The sequence below is a fragment of the Amblyraja radiata genome, chromosome 14, assembly GCF_010909765.2.
Source record: "Amblyraja radiata isolate CabotCenter1 chromosome 14, sAmbRad1.1.pri, whole genome shotgun sequence".
In the NCBI taxonomy this organism is placed as follows: Eukaryota; Metazoa; Chordata; class Chondrichthyes; order Rajiformes; family Rajidae; genus Amblyraja; species Amblyraja radiata.
Window position 1 is genome coordinate 54858141 of NC_045969.1, and position 17541 is coordinate 54875681.

General features: G+C 42.2%; 1 long non-coding RNA gene across 1 annotated transcript; it reads left to right on the forward strand.

The window, feature by feature from the left end:
* The first annotated feature begins 15837 nt into the window (after positions 1-15837).
* On the forward strand, positions 15838-17331 carry LOC116980928. The gene is made up of 3 exons (XR_004414107.1): positions 15838-15953; positions 16413-16600; positions 16766-17331. It is a non-coding gene; the product is annotated as an uncharacterized LOC116980928 (long non-coding RNA).
* The last annotated feature ends 210 nt before the right edge of the window (positions 17332-17541 follow it).

The window sequence follows — 17541 nt, forward strand, 5'->3', positions numbered from 1 at the left end:
AAAAATAAGTTTAATTTGACACCTAATTCACTTTCATATCTTCAGTATTAAAAAAGTTATGGCCATTTTCATACTCGGAAATTAGCATCTTGTTCCCTATTGCTTTTCCATTGACTTAACACAAAAGCTCTGATCGAGGACAGTCAAAAGCCCATAACTTTCTTAAAAATTAAGAGAACTGAAATTCATTTTCAGTTATTGTAGATTGAAGCATTCTGAAACAAATATGAAACAATCTTCCTTGGATGACCTGAAATTAAAGCATATAATTAGTTAGTTACCTAATTGTAGCTAATTACAAAATTCAATTACTAGATCTAAACATCTATCCATTTCTTAAGAAAAGATAAACATTTTTAAATAGCCTTAAGTGTCCAAATAACATTAACACAGGAATTCACAATATAACATGATTTTTAAATCTCAGTCATGAATTTATAGGCCAAATGAAAGGAATTTAGTGTTTAATTCCCGTAAATTAATAGCCATTTTAATCATCTTGCGAGTGCGATTTTGTGGAACGGGATCGATTGGAACGTTGCGGTTGCGGTGAATTTAAACCCCATATCGGCAGGGAAAAAATTGCCGGTTCGTAAGTGACCTAACTCACCTTTTCGCAACGTAAAATTTGGATTAAGGCCATCCGAAGAAGCACGTTTTATTGTAAAATAAACGGCTTACCTTTAGCTGTCCCGTACGTGAAATCCGTCCCATTATCGGCATTGAGGGCATTAGAAGCGGATTTTTATTTTACACCAGCGCTGAAATTGTCCCGCGGTTTTCTCAAGATCAGAACTTTAATATTATTGTATTATATGCTGTAATTCCGTACCAGATAGGTAAATAAATTACAATTTCGAGCAATAGACCAAGTCTTTATGGAGAAGAACAGTTGCTAGCTGGAACAATGGCATATCATAATCAGTAGCATAATCACACTCCTCAGATTGTAACCAATAAGCAACTCTGTACACCTTGTTTTTCCTCAACTTTTCAATTTTGGCATTGTAAACTACAAGTTTTAGCTCTTCAAACCACGCATGACATGCCTTTCTGCCCACTGCTTTCCCATTAAGAATGTCCTGTAGATTCCATTTCTTAAGAAAAGGATATATTTTTCAAAAAGCCTAAGTATCCAAATAACAAACTAATCCCATTCACACAAGAATTCACAATATAACATGATTTTTAAATCTCACTGTCATGAATTTATATGCCAGATGGAAAGAATTTAATGTTTAATTCCCATAAATTAATCTAGAAACATCCACACAATATAATCAAATTTTTTATTTTTTTGCACAATACATGGGACTAAAACTGATATTTAGTATTAAAATATTGACTATGGGTAGACAATAACACAAAATATAGACGATTTAGAAGCTTTTATGACATAATTGTCCAAAAAAAGAGCATTTAAATCTTGCGAGTGGGTTTTTCTCGAACACGATCGATCGGAACGTTGCATTTGAACCCCATATCGGCAGGAAAAACACTGCAGGTTCGTATGGGGCCCAAATCACATTTTCGCAACGTAAAATTAGATTAAAGCCATCCCAAGAAGCAAGTTTATATGTAAAATAAACGAGTTACCCTTTGTTTTGTCCCGTTCATGCGATCCGTCACATTGTAGGCGTTGAGGGCGTTAGAAGTCGCTTTTATTTTAATCAAATTATTAAATTGTTTCGCGATTAAAGAAAAAAAAATTGTGAACGGAAGTCGGATCGATTATTCTTTAGCAGCTAGCAGCCCGAGGAAATCCGCCTCCGACAGGCAGGAGAAAACTGTATTTTAATCCCGCCCTCCCTCCCCCCCCCCTCCAAAGGCGGCAAAGTCACGCACACGGCCAGTGGCAGAACTGCAGCACCGCTGAAGGTAAGTTTTGTAACATCGCTACTCAGTAGTCCCACTCAGTTTGTTACACAGACCTGAACACATCTGTGCTAGACACAGGCACAGTGTGTATGAGGAGAAAAACAAACTAAATTTCAGGGGACATTTCATTCATCATCATAGCCCATGTGAACACAATGTCACAATTTTAATTAAGAACAGAAAGCCAATTCAATGGACATTATAATTTGATTAAGTGAAATCAATGTCAAATACCTCTGACCTTGAAATATAATTGCTCACTACCTTTAATCCCTTGAGTTCATTTAAACCAGGAAGCATGCTGCAAGCAATGTTTCCACTTTGAAGGAAATTACCTGGAATTAGGGAAATTCTGGTTGTCTTCGGGTAATTTTAGGGAAATTGAATAATTTTGGGAAAAGTCTGCATCCGGCCCGCGAAGGGGTGTAATGGTAATACACACAGCACTGCCGGTTTGGCGCTCAAAGGTTTAAACAGCGCTGTCAGTTTAACACGTGGGAATTTTAACAAAGAGCCGTCTACTGCAGTGCTATGGGTTCTAAATATAGCGCCACCGGCTGCAGCGCTATGGGCTTTAAACACAGACTGTTCGGGAAAATTCTCGTATAACAATGAGTCTTTGGAATTTTCTTTCTCAGTAGAAGTTGAGCCTTTGATTATTTTTCAGGTAGTGGTAGAATTCTGGATAAGCCTAGTGGTGAAAAGTTACCAGTGGGTGGTGGGATTGCAGTTACATTGGGATTGGCCTTGATTTTACAGAACGGTGGGTGGGCACAAGGGGCTGAGAGGAGAGGAGGGAGATGAGAGGGAGAGTGGGAGAAAGAGGGAAAGAGGGAGGGATTAAGAGAGGGAGGGAGAGAAAAAAGGAAGGGGAGAGAGCAGGAGGGAGGGAAAGGGGAAGAGAGAGGAAGGGAGGGAGGGAAAGAGGGAGAAAGAGGGAGGGGTGCAAGGGAGGGAATAAGAGAGGGAGGGAGGGAGAGAAAAAAGGAAGGGGGAGGGAGAGGTAGAGAGGGAGGGAGAAGGGGAGAGGGAGAGAGCGAAGGAGGGAGAGAGTGGGAGGGAGGGAGAGAAAGGTGGAGAGGGATGGAGGGAAGGAGAGAGTGCAGAGACTGACACATGAGAGCAGGTTGAAAAAACGAAGACAACGAAAGCTGTTGTAGGCAACGAAAGCTACAAGTGAGTAACAGAAGCAGGCAGAAACGGTATAGTTACATAGATCTGTTTGCCTTGTTCTTATTTGTGTTGTTAACGTGTACTAAGAAAATAAAACAATAGCACGTGGGAAGCATTTTTGAAAATTTCAAGCAATACCATCAAATTCCAGGAAATTTGGGATTCTATTTAAGGAAAAAAATGTTGAGGTGTGGAAGCACTGGCTGCAAGTAATTCTTGTGCCTACTGGAAAATACAAACTATAAAAATGTTTCTTTTCAAAAATATAGGACTTGGCAAAATGAGACTTATTTTTGTAAAACAGTAAAATAATCTGAAACTTTGTAAAAAGTGAGAAAAAATCTAGCTAATGGAAAATATGCAGTGAACAGTTGAATTATATTTCAGATGTGGTCCTTGTACTGAAATGAATGTAATGAATTGTGGAGGCAGATTACAACATGATGCTACTGTGCAGTGTTTAACAAATTTCTTGGTAAATCTATTCCCCTCGCCCCATCTCATCATTATTGACCCGAGGGCTTCCAGAAAGTTTTCCAAAAGTAAGACTGGATTCAATGAAGATAGACACAAGATGCTGGAGTAACTCAGCGGGGCAGGCCGCATCTCTGGATAAAAGGTATGGGTGACATTTTGAGTTGAGATCCCTCTTCAGATTGAGTGCCAGGGGAGAGGGAGTTACAGAGATAAGGAAGTGTAAGAGATCAAAAGAGATGCAAATCAAGGAAAATGTAGAACAGACCATTGTTAGCTAGGTGACTACAAAGCAGACTGAGATACAATGTAATCAGAGGGACGTCAGACTGGTCGGAGAACTGGGAAAGGGAGGGATGGAGAGAGAGAGGGAAAGCAAGGGTTACTTGAAGTTAGAGAAGTCTGACTGCAAACGTTTTTATAGATATGTGAAGAGGAAAAGATTAGTTAAAACAAATGTAGGTCCCTTGCAGTCAGAAACAGGCGAATTGATCATGGGGAACAAGGACATGGCAGACCAATTGAATAACTACTTTGGTTCTGTCTTCACTAAGGAAGACATAAATAATCTGCCGGAAATAGCAAGGGACCGGGGGTTAAATGAGATGGAGGAACTGAGTGAAATCCAGGTTAGCCGGGAAGTGGTGTTAGGTAAATTGAATGGATTAAAGGCCGATAAATCCCCAGGGACAGATAAATTGCATCCCAGAGTATTAAGGAAGTAGCTGCAGAAATAGTGGATGCATTAGTGACAATTTTTCAAAACTCTTTAGATTCTGGAGTAGTTCCTGAGGACTGGAGTGTAGCTAATGTAACCCCACTTTTTAAAAAGGGAGGGAGAGAGAAAACGGGGAATTACAGACCAGTTAGTCTAACATCGGTGGTGGGGAAAATTCTGGAGTCAGTTATTAAAGATGGGATAGCAGCACATTTGGAAAGTGGTGAATTCATTGGACATAGTCAGCATGGATTTATGAAAGGTAAATCATGTCTGACGAATCTTATAGAATTTTTCGAGGATGTAACTAGTAGAGTGGATAAGGGAGAACCAGTGGATGTGTTATATCTGGACTTTCAGAAGGCTTTCGACAAGGTCCCACATAAGAGATTAGTATACAAACTTAAAGCACACGGTATTGGGGGTTCAGTATTGATGTGGATTGAGAACTGGCTGGCAGACAGGAAGCAAAGAGTAGGAGTAAACGGATCCTTTTCAGAATGGCAGGCAGTAACTAGTGGGGTACCGCAAGGCTCAGTGCTGGGACCCCAGCTATTTACAATATATATTAATGATCTGGATGAGGGAATTGAATGCAACATCTCCAAGTTTGCGGATGACACGAAGCTGGGGGGCAGTGTTAGCTGTGAGGAGGATGCTAGGAGGCTGCAAGGTGACTTGGATAGGTTGGGTGAGTGGGCAAATGCATGGCAGATGCAGTATAATGTGGATAAATGTGAGGTTATCCACTTTGGTGGCAAAAACAGGAAAGTATACTATTATCTGAATGGTGGCCGATTAGGAAAAGGGGAGATGCAACGAGACCTGGGTGTCATGGTACACCAGTCATTGAAAGTAGGAATGCAGGTGCAGCAGGCAGTGAAGAAAGCAAATGGTATGTTAGCATTCATAGCAAAAGGATTTGAGTATAAGAGCAGGGAGGTTCTACTGCAGTTGTACAGGGTCTTGGTGAGACCACACCTGGAGTATTGCGTACAGTTTTGGTCTCCTAATCTGAGGAAAGACATTCTTGCCATAGAGGGAGTACAGAGAAGGTTCACCAGACTGATTCCTGGGATGGCAGGACTTTCATATGAAGAAAGACTGGATAGACTCGGCTTGTACACGCTAGAATTTAGAAGATTGAGGGGGGATCTTATAGAAACTTACAAAATTCTTAAGGGGTTGGACAGGCTAGATGCAGGAATATTATTCCCGATGTTGGGGAAGTCCAGAACTAGGGGTCACAGTTTAAGGATAAGAGGGAAGATTTTAGGACAAAGATGAGAAAATCATTTTTTACACAGAGAGTGGTGAATCTGTGTAATGCTCTGCCACAGAAGGTAGTTGAGGTCAGTTCATTGGCTATATTTAAGAGGGAGTTAGATGTGGCCCTTGTGGCTAAAGGGATCAGGCGATATGGAGAGAAGGCAGGGATGGGATACTGAGTTGGATGATCAGCCATGATCATATTGAATGGTGGTGCAGGCTCGAAGGGCCGAATGGCCTACTCCTGCAAGCTACCCAAGCGAAATATGAGGTGCTGTTCCTCAAATTTGCGCTGGGCCTCATTCGGACAATGGAGGAGGCTCAGGACAGAAAGGTCAGTGTAGGAATGAGATGGGGAGTTAAAGTGTTTAGCAACTGGGAGATCAGGTAGGTTTAGGCTAACTGAGAGGAGGTGTTCAGCTAAATGATTGCCGAGCCAGCTCTTGGTCTTGCCGATATATAGGAGTCCACACCTGGAACAGCGGATACAATAGATGAGGTTGGAGGAGGTGCAAATGAACCTCTGCCTCATCTGAAAAGACTGTCGGGGTCCATGGACGGAGTCAAGGGAGGAGGTATTGGGCAGTTGTTGCATCTCCTGTGGTTGCAAGGGAATGTACCTGAGGAGGGGGAGGTATGGGTGGGAAGGGATGTGTTAACCAGGGAGTTACGAAGGGAACGGTCTCTGTTGAAAGCGGGAAAGGGTGGAGATGGGAGGATGTGGCTAGTGTTGGGATCCCTCTGGATGTGGCAAAAATGTTGGAGGATTATGTGCTGAATGCGACGGCTGATGGGGTGAAAGGTGAGGACTAGAGTCCCTGTTGCGACGGGTGAAAGGGAGCAAGTGGTATGAATTAATGTTCCTGTGAATGAATGTTTCTTTAGTATTGTACAATATAATTTCTACGTTTACATCAATGTTGCTAATGAAGTATTGATATATTTACTTTTGACTCAAATCAAACTTTCAGCTACCCAGCAGATAAGAACTAATTGTGAAAAGTCATGAGTATTGAAGGGCAATTCTATGCTCGTTACCATGGATGCTCCGAGATAGTTAGTGTAAACTTTGCTATCAACGGTGTATTACAAATTACATATGTTTACAAAATATCAAGATTTGCATAGGCTCTGTGCCAGCAATTGCATTGATGTAATCATGGTGCAAACACGGCTTACAGTAAACTAAATGCAGGAACACCTCTGGTTACGAATGACCTGCCGTATGGAAATCTGACTTTACACAAATTCTCCCTTGCATTCTTGAAGCTACTACTATGAATAGTACATTTTTATGTGCTTCATTAATGGCAGGTTACAGTAATCATGGACAGTGTAAGGTTGATTATTCAATGAAATGAAAGAGTTATAGCAAGTATTTGTAGAACTGTGATATGGGTAAATGTGTGGGAAGGAACTGCAGATGCTGTTTTAAACCGCAGGGAGAGGGCGAGGAGGGGGGGTAGGGATGGGACAGGGGTTATGGAGTTAGGAAGGGAGTGACTGAGGGTAGGGGAAAGGAGAGGGAGGAAGAGGGGGAGGGGCGAATGAAGAGGGAGGGTGAAGGAATGCTGGGGGATGAGGGGAAATGAGCCATGCCTGCGCAGTTGGGGGCTATGGGTGAGTGGTGGAATATTGCGTTGGGGGAATAGGTTGCGTTGGGGGAACGGGGTCCAACGGGTCCCACTTGGTCTAGTCTATACTATAACTAAAATTCTTCGTCTTGTTTGTGGCTGTATGTGTGTGTGTCGATTTCTATTTTCCTATTTTCTTCCAAACACTAGGCCACAGCCTTCCCATTTTTACACATTCTACTCACATTTTTCCCGTCGAGGCGATAAACATCTTCCCGTCGTATTCCCACCTATATTTCCGAACTTTTTAATCACTTAAAGTTTAAAAAGCCTGAAAACTCACCCATTTCGGATAAAAACCCAGAGTGACGTCACAATGTACTCGAAAGGCAGGACGCGACACTCTGGGAGGGAGGGCGGGACACTCCAGGAGGGATGGAGGCACATTCCGGGAGGGAGGGACACTCCAGCGCACCCGAGTGACGTCACAATGGACTTGCAAGGCAGGACGGGACACTCCGGGAGGGAGGGAGGGGCATTCCAGGGCATCCAAGTGAAGTCACAATGGACTTGCAAGACAGGACGAGACACTCTGGGAGGGAGAAGCACTCCAGCGCACTGGCGTGACGACTGCTGCAGGCGCCGGACTCCAGACGGGTAGGGTGGTGCTGGAGCTGGAGTGAAAGCCGGGCAAGGGGCCGAAATAGAAGCCGCCACTGGAACCTAGGGCAAGTCTGGGTCCGGGGTCAGGGACGAGCACAGGTGGTGGCCGAGCTGATGGCTGAAGTCTACAGCCAGGGCTGGGCCGAGTACGAGAACCAGGCTGGGTTCCAGGTCCTGGTGCTGCTGTAGGACCTGGGTAGATCCTGGGGCAGGGAATGGGAGTGAGTGGAGGAGGATGAGGGAAATGGGGAGGAGGGAGATGGGGTGGGGAGTGGGGTGGTAGAGGGAGATGAGGGGGGGGGGGTGGAGGGAGATTACTTGAACTTGCACTGACAGTTCGCAGCGTATGATGTCACAATGGGATCTCAATTACATAAACTGCCCATCAGCAGTATTCCACCATACAATGACATCATAATGGGATCTCATTTACATTTTAAAAAGTCTGTTTTAAAAAACGCAGCATCGTTCCATTCAGATTGATGTTATATTTTACAAGTTATTCACATTTTAAACTTTACGAAATTAACTTTTCATTTAAAAAAAATCAAACTTTTCGCTTTAAAACTTGCCCTGCCTGTTACAATGTTACTAATGACAGAACACCCAGTGCAATGAGAGATTTGTTACATTGTTCTAAGGAGAGAGAGGGAGTGGGGGAGGGGAGGAGGAAAGGGCAAGGATTGCTGTTTAATGGTATTTAAACATTGTCTTTAGTGGGGGAGTGGGATAGGGGGGAGGTGAGGAGTCGGGTAGCAGGGAGATAGAGGGAGAGGCGGGGGTAGGGAGGGGAGAGGGGTTATGGAAGGAGGGAGTGAATGAGGGTAGGGGAAAAGAGAGGGAGGGAGAGGTGAGGGAGGGTGGGGGATGAGGGTAAATGACCTGCGCTGTAGTTGGGGGCTATGGGTGAGTGATGGAATATTGCATTGGGGGAACGGGGCCCAACGGGTCCCACTTGGTCTGGTATCTATCTATCTATATACTATTAATACTCTGTGTGTGTGTGTGTGCGTGTGTTTATTTGTGGGTGTCTGATTTGGCCTTTGATTCCTTGGTCCGCCAAAACCACACGCAAAAACTCCATTTCGCTAGCGAATTCGCTAGCAAATTCACTTTTACATCCACTAATGCACTCCTCAAAATGGACATTTTTATGTACACATTTTTTAATAAAATCCCCCCCCCCCCCCCCCCCCCACTCCCCACTCACTCATTTTGTCGCCTCCTGCTGGCCAGCGACCATAACGGCTGCTGACGCCCGGCTCTGCTCGAAAAACGCCGACATTTTTCCCATCGGCTTGTGCCCGGCCCGGCTCTGTCACGCTGCCTCAAGCCAAACATCGGATGTTCAACCGCTGCTTTTCGCCCTTGGGGGAACAGCCAGCGTGACAGAGCCGGCGTGTCAGAAGCGCCGAGGAAGCGAGGCATCACAGTCTCTGATGGGGCCGCTTTCACAGACTTTACGGCCAGCGGCCCCCGCGTCCCACGTTTAACCAGGGCTCTGGGAACTCGCCATCTCATGGAGACGAGGCTTCCAGAGGGAAGACAGGGACAACTTCGGATCCAGCAGCAGAGTGGCTCCGTTGATGCATTCATTCCACAGTGAGTTCAGTTCGGTAACAACACCCCCCCCTCCCCCGAACGTTTAGTTTCCCTGTTTGTTACATCTTTACAATTTTGAGATTTCTAAATTCTTAACGATTATCTTTAATTCTTAAAGACAACATTTAATTTCAAAGACAGCATTTTTTTGATTTTTAATTGACGTTAAAATTTACCACTGTTACTTCTTTGCAATTTTTAAAGTTTGCGGTTATTTAAAAAATTTGCAGTTGATTTGAAAAAGCTAAATATTTCACAAATTGACAACAGATTAAAAAAAAAATTTCATTGTGATTGATTTCATTCTACAGGAAAAGCTCAATTTTCAAACAAATGTATCTGTTTTCATTGACAACTGAGATTTTAAAACAATTTCATTGTGATTGATTTCATTTGATCTGAAAGATTCCATTTTGAATAAATTAATCTGTCTTCATTGATAACTGAGATTGTGTTTGAGCTTTTTTTTTTAAATCAGAAAGATTCCATTTTGAATAAATTAATCTGTCTTCATTGATAACTGAGATTGTGTTTTCAAATCATGCCAAGAAGAGTGAGGAAAAGACCTGCAGGATGGTCATGTGATGAGAAAAAGAGACATTGAGAAGGAATGAGCAGAAAAGAACAACAGACGCAGCAAGAAAGAACACAACATCTCCGAGATAATCCGGAGAGAAACCAGGAGAGAAGGGCACAAGAGACATAGCTAGAAACATCTCAGTGTCTCCGAGATAGTCGGGGGAGACAGCGGGAAAGAAGTGCACATGTGATGCAGCAAAAAACAACTCAACGTCTCAGAGATAAACGAGAGAGAGAGCGGGAGAGATTGGCTGAAGAGACGCATCAAGAAACAACACAACATCTGAGAGATAAACGAGAGAGAGCGTGCAAGAGAAAGGCTGAAGAGACGCATCAAGAAAGAACTCAACGTCTCAGAGATAAACGAGAAAGGGAGGAGGAGAGAAGGGCTCAAGAGACGCAGCCAGAAAGAACTCAACGTCTTAGAGATAAATGAGAGAGGGAGAAGGAGAGACGGGCTCAAGAGATGCAGCCAGAAAGAACTCAACGTCTCAGAAATAAACAAGAGAGGGAGCAGGAGAGAAGGGCTCAAGAGACGCAGCCAGAAAGAACTCAACGTCAGAAATAAACGAGAGAGGGAGCAGGAGAGAAGGACTCAAGAGATGCAGCAAGAAACAACTCAACATCTTGAGGAACATCAAGAAAGAATACAAATGAGAAGGGATGAAGAGATGGGAGATGAAAGAACTAGAAGGCTGGATGAACAGCGAGACAGATACAAGACAACGAAATGCACGACTTACAAGGAGAAATCTTTCTGCTGATGTTGGTCAAATGACCAATGTTTGCCTTCATTGTCGAGCGTACCGCTTCTCAGGAGAAACGACCAATTTTTGCTGCATGAAGGGTAAGGTCAACATTGCTCCTCTGAAAACAATCCCGAATGCACTCATTAATTTGTATACAGGTGACACACCACAAGCACATGAGTTCAGAAAGAATATTAGGCAATACAATTGCCTCTTTCAATGTAATGTAATTCAGTGCCAAGGAAGTGGTGGCACATGGATGGAATCCTTCAGTGATCATTCAAGGCCAGATTAATAATTTCATTGGTTCGTTGATGCCTGATTCTTACAAATCTATTTCATGGACCCGCGAGATAGCATTGAGTTGCGAATGAGTATACTCCAAGATGCTAGTATTCAAAGGGACATTGTTGAAATGCTTTAAAACATGATAAGACTAAACAACCCTTACATTCATTCACTTGTCATGGCGATGGAGAGAATTAGAGATTTACCGGAGACATCAATCGTTATTGATCCCAATTATCGGCCACCTTTACAACATGAACGGAGGTTTAACATGCAAACTGCCAATGAAGTTGCCGTCCTCATACCAGACAGTAACATCACGCCACATTGTCTTGAGAAGAAGAGGAGGAGCAGAAAGAGGTCTGCAAATCATTTCAGAGTCCCATAGGTCTTATGACAGTTTTCAATACATCCTTTTCTTTTTACTTGGTGATGACGGATGACATTCACAACTCCAAATGAGTAACTAATGCGATATTATGCACATAGGATCATGAATCGTGACAATGAATTCAACCAGCTTTTGAGAGGAGGACGATTCTTCCAACAATATCTTTTTGATATGGCGGCTAAAATTGAAAGTGATGGACTCAATTATATTCACATGAATCAGGTATCGTTGAGGTCAACGACGTACAAAGGACTGACGGATGCATTACATGATAATGATGACTTGGAAAACATCAGAAGGCGCATCATCCTCTCTTCAACATTTGTCGGTGGTCCCAGATATATGAGGGAACGATGCCAGGACACCATGATATATGTTCGGAAGTATGGTACTGCTGCATTCTTCATTACGATGACCTGCAATCCAAATTGGAGCGAGATCCGACAGTGCCTCATTCCGAATCAGCAGCCATGTGATAGACCAGAATTAGTAGCAAGAGTATTCGAGCTGAAAAGAAAAATATTCATCAAGACCGTCACTGGACCAAATGGCTTCTTTGGAAACTGTATAGCTGTATCATCTTGACTGGAATATCAGAAGAGAGGCCTGCCTCATTTCTACTGTCTGCTTTGGCTTGATGAAGCGAGTAAGCCAAGACCTCAACATTATGAAAGATTTGTGCAAGCTGAAATTCCAGACCCGCAAGCAGATCCTGAGCTGCATAAATTGGTACTCAAGCACATGATCCATGGACCGTTCTGTAAGGACACCTCTCCATGTTGGAAGGAAGGAAGATGCACCAAGAGATTCCCAAAGCCATTTGTCGAAAGCACAATGTGTGGAGATGATTCGTATCTTCTGTACAGGAGATCTCCAGCCATGGGAGGATTTCAGGGACATCAAGAAGGACATCCGTTACAGACTATTACTTTCTATTGGCTTGTGCCCTATAATGCAGAACTATTGAAGGCTTTCAAATGTCACCTCAACGTCGAAATATGCTGCTCAGTACAGTCAATCAAATACGTCATCAAGTACACCTTGAAGAGATGTGATCAGGCAGCTTTTGGAATTAACGTAAATGACGAGATTAAACAGTACCTGACTGGAAGATACATTGGTCCTTCAGAGGGAGGGGCATCAGTCCTTGGATTTCCAACTCATGAGAGACACCCCCCTGTCATTCGACTTCATGTACATCTACCAGACCAACAACAAGTATTTTTTGATGTTGCTCGGCAAGGGATGAATGATGGAATGGCGAGAACCACTTTGACTGAATTTTTGCGATTGAGTTCTGAAGGTCCGTTTGCAAGAACACTATTGTACGTTGATTGTTAGAAATTTTCCAACAAAGACCATTACAAAAACTGAGGTACAACTGAACGAACTTTATTGAGAGAGAGTCATACAGAGTACAGGAGTCTGTGCGAGTCCCCCTGTGCTAATGCTGAAACACATCTCTTTTATACACTGATTGAAACCAAAAAGTGTCGAGACAATGGCAACTGATAAGGAAACTCAGAATTGAAAGGAAATAACAGTTAGCTGCGGAATGTTTCGCCGGAGCAAGATTAACGGTTCTGTAAGCTATGTGATTACTCCTAATCACGCGACCGAGACCTGTTAATTACTTGCACCCTAGGCAGTTTCGGTAAGCGATCTTGTACAGACACAGATGGAATACACAAGGTAACAGATGTACCTCGATTTTATACATGGAGCAGCAAGAGATGGCAAAGAAGGAAGGTTGAGAAGAGAGTGGATAACTTCCCAGGTATTTTTGAAGTCAACGTTCTTGGACGAATATATGTCATTTCTCCAAAATCCGGTGACCTCTTCTACATGAGACTGCTTCTCCATCACGTGAAAGGGCCAGTGTCTTTCGAGCCTTTGCTGACACATAATGGAGTAATTCTTCCTTCCTTCAAAGACATCTGCAGAGAAAGTGGTTTGTTGGAAGCTGACGACCATTGGCAACAAACAATGAAAGATGCTGAGACGACAAGACTCCCCAGTGCAATGAGGGATTTGTTTGTTGATCTGCTGACAAATACTGACATCAACGATCCTCTACAATTATGGGATCGCTTCAAGAATTCCATGTCTGAGGATTACCTTGAAAGCGAGCGAAAAAGAAAAAATGATCGAAATATCACAATTGATGAGAGACATCATGATCAGGCTCTGTTTTATATTCACAGCTTGAGAATTGCAACACCACACTGGAAAAATTTTCCTTGCCTCGACCAAGAAATGAAAGGATGGACATTGATGGTGAAAATGTTGATTTACTTAATGAATTGAATTACAATAGATCAGAACAACAGTGATTTGTTGATGAGAAGGAGCCTCTGCTGAATACTGAGCAGAGAGAAGTTTATGACCACGTGTGTGACTGCTTGCAAAGGGATCTATCTTCAATGATTTTTATTGACTCACCAGGAGGAACAGGAAAGACATTTCTCATAAATTTGATCCTCTCCACGGTTAGAGCTCAAGGTCAAATTGCCATTGCTGTAGCATCGTCTGGTATCGCAGCTACATTAATGCCTGGTGGAAGAACTGCACATTCTCACTTCAAGATACCTATCCATGTGACGGAGGATTCAACGTGCAACGTCAACAGCGACTCTAAAATGGGAGACTTCTTCAGGAGAGTGAAGCTCATTGTTTGCGATGAATGCTCAATGATTAGGGGGGAGTGCTTTGAAGCGGTGGACAGAACTCTTCAAGATGTATGCCGCAAAAAGGATCATTTTGGCGGGATTCTTACCATTTGTTGTGGTGATTTTCGACAACTCCTTCCTGTAGTGAAGATGGGAAGTGATATTGATGTTCAAAACGCCTGCATCAAGACATCGTACTTGTGGCGAACTTTCACAAAGTTTGAATTGAAGAGAAATATGCGATTGACCGAAGGAGAGGGTGAGTATTCTCAATTTTTGTTGGATGTAGGAAAGGACAAGATTGAAAAGAATGAAGCCAATAAAATGAACATTCCAGAAGACATGGTTCTCTCAGCAAGAACACTGGATGACTGCATTGATTATATCTATCCAGCATTTGACCACCCTGCAACATTATTCTCTAAGAATTGTATCTTGGTTCCTCACAATGATACGATGAGAAGAATCAATTCAACGTGTGTCAGACGCTTCCCTGGAACCATGAGGGAGTACTGTTCTTTCAATACTGTCACTGACGGAACAAAATCAACTCACTTCCCAACGGAATTCCTCGATTCAGTCGAGATCTGTGGATTACCACCACACAAATTGGAGTTGAAGAAAGAATCTCCAATTGTTTTAATCAGAAACTTGCAACCCCCAAAGTTATGCAATGAAATGAGGTTAATTGTAGAACAGCTACACAATAATCTCATCGTTGCTAGAATCAACATGGGGGCCTACAAAGAAGAGATTGTTCTCATCCCAAGGATGATGATCAATTTGTCAGAACATGAAAACATTTCCATTAGGTGGAGCCAATTCCCTATTCTGTCGAGTTTTGCGATGACAATTCATAAGGCACAAGGGGAAACCATGGAGAAGGTCTCGATATACCTTGAGAAACCAGTATTTCAACATGGCCAACTATATGTAGCTCTTAGCAGAGGAAAGGTGAAGGAACAAGTAAAAGTGTTCTTGAAGGATGGGACATCAACCAGGAATGTTGTCATTAGATAAATGCTTTGTTGATCGATGACTCCTGCAGTAAGTGCTCAAATTTTCCTAAAGTCAACGAAAGAACGCAAAACTGAAGGCAACAAGCGATGCAAGATTAGAAGGAACCGAATGTCCAGATGTTGGCTCCTCAGTTCAACAACGGATGTTTAACACAGGAATTACATTTCCTGCACACAAAAGTTTATATGCTGCCTCAAGCTTCAAGGACACATTAAGTGACATGTAAAATCTTGCCAGTAGCATTTGCTTTTTGGATAGAAAGTTGCTGGAGTTGTTCTAATGCTTCATGATAAAGCTTGCAGATGGATTATTTCCTGCAAGATATAAAACCACAGGCTTGCACATCTAGGGCATATGTATCAGGTCCAGTTCAATTGTTGAGTCAATTATTGAGTAAATGATGATTGCCAAGATATTGATGTTTGAGGATTTGGTGCTGGTAATGGCATTGAGTATCAAGGCTATGTGGTTAAATTCTGCCTTGTGGGAAATTATCGTTACTTTTTCTGTTGTTTGACATGAGTGTTACTTTCCACTTTGGTCTATTGTCGAGTTATTTTGTTTGTAAGCATTGACTGCATTTTCTCAGGAGTTGCAGTGGAATTGAAAATTCTGTAACCATCAGTGAATATCAACTTCGGATCTTAAGATGGATGAAAGGTCAGTATTTGAAATTATTTGGGACCAGTGCATTGTTTTTTTTATCCTTGATACAAATTTACTTTAGTTTTATCAGAATGCCCTAATACCATTCAAATGCTGCCTTTTTGTCTAGAGTTGTCACTGTCGCCTCATTTCTGGATCCCAGATATTTAGACTGAACGTCTTTGGGATCTGCGAGAAATAAACGAAGGACAGTAGGGAACAAGCAACACAACAAGAAATTGACAGAAAACACCTAAATCGGTATACGATAGCAAATCTCTTTTTTATTATTATGTTGATTGTTGATAGATAGAAGTTTATAAATATCTACATTGTAATAAATGTCTCCTTTTTTAAAAGTCATGCCCAGAAGCAGGAGCAAACAAGTTGCAGAATGTTCAATGGACACCGCAAAGAGATGTTGAGAAGCAGTAAGGAGCAGAAGTGAACAAGAGACAGAACAAGAAAGGACTGAACTTCTTGAGGATCTCCAAAAAATAATGGAAGTTTGCATGGAACAAGAGACACAACAATAAGTTGCCAAAATACAGCCAAAACAGTACACAATAGTGTAATGTCATTTTTAGTCATAGGTTGATTTATTGATAGATATAATTGTCTTTAGAAGTTTATAAATTTCTGCAATAGATAAAATTGTCTTTACAAGATTATAAATACCTACATCGTGATAAACATTTCTCCTTTTTACATTAAGTCAAGAAATGGGAGCAAATGTGTTGCAGGATGGTCAAGGAACACCGCAAAGAGATGTTGAGAAGCAGTAAGGAGCAGAATGAAACAAGAGACGCAACAAGAAAGGACTGTACGTTTTGAGGATCTCCGAAAAGTAACGGAAGTCGCAGGGAACAAGAGACACAACAATAAGCTGCCAAATTACATACAAAATGGTACATAATTGTGTAATGTCTTTTTTTAATTATAGGTAAATGCATTGATAGATATAATTGTCTTTAGAAGTTTATAAATGTCTACAATAGATGAAATTGCCTTTACAAGTTTATGAATATCTACATCGTGATAAATATCTTTCTCTTTTTTTACATTATGCAAAGAAATGGGAGCAATCAAGTTGCTGGATGGTCAAGGAACAACACAAAGCGACGTTGAGAAGCAGTAATGAGCAGAACGGCACAAGAGACGAGAGGAAGTTGCCAAAATACAGCCAGATCGGTACACGACAGTACAATGTCTTTAGAAGTTTATAAATGTCTACAAAAGATAAAATTGTCCTTTTTATTCATATGTTATTGGCTTCATAGAAGGAATGAAAACGCAACAAGAAATAACGTTAGAAATTTCTCCAAAAAAATGAGTTCAAGACAAAAGTAATGAACAGCCGTGACAAGAGAAACAATGTCTCGAGGATCAACGAGAAAGAACATAAAACAGAGGGGAGCAAGAGACCCAAGAAGAAATAACTGAATATGACGAGGATCAACGAGAAAGAACACAAAACGAAAGAGACACAACGAAAATGAACTTAACTGAATACATTTATCTTTAACATTTAAATTGTGGTATTTTAAGTTATTTACTTGTTAAGATTTAATAAATCCATTTTCCACTTGCAGTGCCTGTCAGCCGCTCTCTCCCTCTCTCTCCCTCTCTCTGCCGCCTCCCCCTCTCTCTCTCTCTCTCTCTCTCTCTGATCTTTATCTCTTTCTCTGCCCTCTCTCTCTCTCTTCCACTGTCTCTGCACCCTCTCTCTGCCCCCCCCCCACCCCTCTCTAGATGCACCTGCGTGGTGAGGGCTATTCGTCAGTGGATAGGGTGGGGATGGGGTAAAAGGAGCCAATGAATAAAATTAAGATAATATCAAGGGGTGTGA